Below are 4,242 nucleotides of genomic sequence, written 5' to 3'. Positions count from 1 at the left end.
ATCAAGGTCTGCAGCCTATATTAAATAATATATGGAACTGAATGCACAACACTTCTCCTGCCACTCCCTCACACACTTGCCACCCGTCGCAAAGGCTGTCAGTGTGAGGGACACGTAGCTCTTCGCCCTGCGGCCACGCCCTCCCTAATACCTCTAATTAATAACGAGGCGGCAACGTCATCGTTACACCCATCGCGGAGGGTCTTGCAAGCTAAGGCGCTGTACTTCAGGTAACCCCAACAATGGCGAGGTAACGTTGAGAGCGCCGGGGGGTTTAACAATTACAGGTTCTCAAAATAGCAGGCCTGAAAACAGCCACAGCGTCTCAGTGCCTTGCTAGCTAAAAAAAGCCAAATCATTAACGAGTCAACGAACAGCTATGGGGCCAACGTCAGAAAAAAAAAATAGCAGCAGTTTGAGTAATAATCACGATAAAAGTACAAAACAATGTTTCGACGAACTTAGGTTGAGGAAGTCTGCTCTCACTCATCCATGGAGCTGAAAAAGCCCCAAAAAATAGTTAATTGATATAGGAGTGAATACCCAATCCGTATTTCTATCTCGGCATAATATAATATTTTATTTCTAGTGTATATATCGGCTATATTTTTGACGTTTAGAAACTGTGAAAAAAATATTATTGAGACCGATGTTTTTGTAACACACACACACACACAAAAAAAAAAAAAAAACTATAAAGTGATGGCGGTGAGTTGGCAGAGAGCTGGGCCTTGGCTGCATTGGGCAGAGAACGTATCCTGCCTGCCTTGTGGCTGACATCCACTGCAGCGCGTGACTAAACACCTCATATCAGCTCCTTATGTAGAAAGCCAGGCAGAAAGGTTATTGTCATGAATAAGCACATACACTTCAAGTTTCAGGGCGCGACAGAGAAAAAGACCTGGAAGTAGACTTCAGAAACCTCCTGCCTGACCCGGCGTCAAGAGCAGGGATTGTACTGAGGGCAAACAGAACTTCCTGCTGACGCCCTAAAGGTTCACCAGCCAAGCACCAGGCACGCAACACTCCTGCCCTTACGACCGACCTCTTTAGAAACCCTCAGTGCCTGTTGCACTCCTGACCCGCCCTGCCTACTCCAACATACACTAACCGTTCCACCTGCCAGATTCAGTTGCACTCCACCCACCCCTCCCCCTTGAATGGCTCCCCTTACAGCATCAACGAACAACGTCAAGTGATCACCGCCCTGACCCGCACCACCACAGTGTCCTCGACCCCTAGGCTGTGGTCTCAAATGCACGTTCTTTATTTACATTCTAACATTGCAAATCTCACAGGCCAAGTGTGTCACGACGAGACGATGACGATATAAATAACCTTCATTATTTCCTATTAACAGGTAGAGACTTGCGTAACTCAGAGCTAACACTACTTCTACTACTACTACTACTACTACTGCTACTACTATATTGCTATTACAACTATAACTACTGATACTGCTACTACTACTATACTAATACTACTACTACTACTACTAATAATAATAATAATAATAATAATAATGATTTTAATAATAATAATAATATTAATAATAATAATAATAATAATAATAATAATAATAATAATAAGAATAATAATAAATAATTCAAACATTTTCATCACACTTTTTATCACATAGCATTAACGGTGAAACAAAGCGAAACGCCCCAATCTGCAAATTCTACTACAACGAGCAGACACCTACTATACTATGTCGATCTCCGGCATAAAAATAAAAAAACAACTTATAAGCACACGACGTCCTCCTCGTCTTCGTTCTTAATCAACTCATTCCTTTATAGAAACGACACTTATACCACACCGCATTAGTCATCATCTCCTCTTTCTCCATCTGCATTTATTATCTCCTTTATCTTTCACTTCTCTTCCATCGTTTTTACAGCACAATTAGTCACACCATACGTCATCTTCACTCTTCTTTGGTAATTCTAAACCTCCTCCTTTTCCCGTACTCCTCAGCTGTACAGAACAATCCGGTCATTTCACTTTATCTTCCCGTTTCTTTCCTTTCCTTATGCTTTATTTTCCTCCTCTCCTTCCCATGTCTTTACGGAACAATCGGTCATATCACTTAATCTTCCCGTTTCTTCCTCTTCCCCAAATACTCTTTTTCTTCTTCTTTCCCCCTCTACCTTCTCCATTCCCCTTCTTCCCTTTCTTCAAATACTCTTTTTCTACTTCTTCTACTCCTCCTTCTCAGCCATCTTTTACGAAACAGTTGGTCATATCAGTCATCAGATACAGGAGGAAGAGGCTACGTGGTATACAGCAACAGGAAGCCGCACGAAATTGAGGGCATATTAGTCCCTGGCAAGCCGCTCCATCTCTTTCTTCTCGGGGTCTGTATCTCGCTGCCTATATTATCTACTATTCATTCGAGGAAAGAATGGGCAGCGGATCCTATATTTTCTCTCGCCATTGTCGTGAGTGGAATTGGCGGCGACGACAACAGAAGGGAGGAGGGGACTTCAGGAAGTGATCATGGGGAGAGAACAGGATGGTTGAGGGAGAGGGGTGAGTAAGAAAAAGAAAGAGAAATGGTTGTTTACAAGAAGAGGGAGATTAGGTAGAAGTAGGGGAAGGAAGGGGATAAGGAAGAATGTTAGTGAAAAGGAGTGTTTCTTTATGATGCAGAAATGGGCGAGAAGAGATTGAAGTGAGTGGAGGGAGGAAGAAGGAACGACAGAGAGAGGAAAGGTAAAGCATGCTAAAAGGGGAGAGGAGGGAGTGGAACGCTGGGAGAAAGGGAGACTGTGAAAAAAAATATATTGTCTGAACAGTATGAAGGGGAAGAGTATGGAAGAGTCAGAGCGGAAAGATTGTCAGGAAAAAATATATACGAATTGTTTAATGTTTGTTTCTCCATGTGTGTGTGTGGGTGTGTGTGGTGTGTGTTTGTGGTGTGTGTTGTGTGTGTGTGTGTGTGTGTGTGTGTGTGTGTGTGTGTGTGTGTGTGTGTACCTAACTGATAAGATTGGTTGAAAGCTTTTGCATGTAGACACATTTCTAGTATACACACACACACACACACACACACACACACACACCTGCTCTACCTACCTCAAAGTCTAGCTACAACCATGATAACATAACTAATCTGGCAAGACCTTGAGCTAATAAAATAGTAATGGTATTCCTAATGGATCTCTCTCTCTCTCTCTCTCTCTCTCTCTCTCTCTCTCTCTCTCTCTCCTCCTCTCTCTCTCTCTCTCTCTCTCCGTCTCAGCTCCATTCTTAATAATACCTTCCTCAATATGACATTTAGTGATGAATACAGAGTTTCCTATTAGTTTGACATTAAAAATACACAGTGACTAATAATTGCGTGAACTCTGAAGTAAAATAACTGCTGAATGAAAAGTGTTTTGTTTCTTGCACTTCTGATATAAAGTAAAAAAAAAAAAAAATAAATAAATAAAAAACATAACCGGAATTAAAATGGAAACGCCACACATTATATTAAATTAAGAGAAAAAAAAAAAAAAAAAAGTAGGACCTTCTGAATACAGGAGTCCAGTGGTCAATAGAAATGTAAGAGCAGGTAAAAGCCACGATAAAAGAAAAAAGTTAGAAAAGTGACAAGTTAAAAAGTATGAAAATAAAATGAAGGCATCCAAATCACGCATAAAAAAGTACATTGCCTCAACATTATTAATATCCCAAAATCACCAAGAGACAAACAAGACATGCAGACAGACAAACACATAAAGTAGAAAGACATACAGAATCATTTAACACACCTAACGAAGAACTCCGTCACCAGTGCTAATAAACATGCAAAAGCAACGGTGTGTCTCCTAACGCTATTTATACCATGAAGTGAAGATGGTCTGTATGATAATGAAACCAAATTATGTACATTTAAGTGATTGGAGTCTGAGTACTGGCGGGCAGGGGATTGTGAGAAACAAGAGTGAGTGAGAAAAGGAAGAAGGGAAGGAGAGAAGAAAATAATGAGACTCGGAAAGAGAACAAGGCTTGAAAAGCCAAGGAAGGGAAGACGATAGAGGAAGGAAAGGGAAGCGAAAGAAGTGGAAGGGGAAGGGAAGGGGTTGGAAGAGGAAGGATGGAATGGAAGAAAGAGAAGGGTAGAGAGAAAGCGAAAGAAAGGGGTGGAAGGGAAGGAAATGGAGGGGGAGAATAGAAGGAATGGAAAGGAAGAGAAAGGAAGAAGGAAGGAAGGGGGTGAAGAGCAAAGGAAAGGGAGCAAGGAGGAAGAAA

Source organism: Eriocheir sinensis, unplaced genomic scaffold (assembly GCF_024679095.1).
Source record: "Eriocheir sinensis breed Jianghai 21 unplaced genomic scaffold, ASM2467909v1 Scaffold3, whole genome shotgun sequence".
NCBI classification, from domain to species: domain Eukaryota; kingdom Metazoa; phylum Arthropoda; class Malacostraca; order Decapoda; family Varunidae; genus Eriocheir; species Eriocheir sinensis.
The sequence above is the reverse complement of the archived record's forward strand: the minus strand, read 5'-3'. Positions refer to the sequence as shown.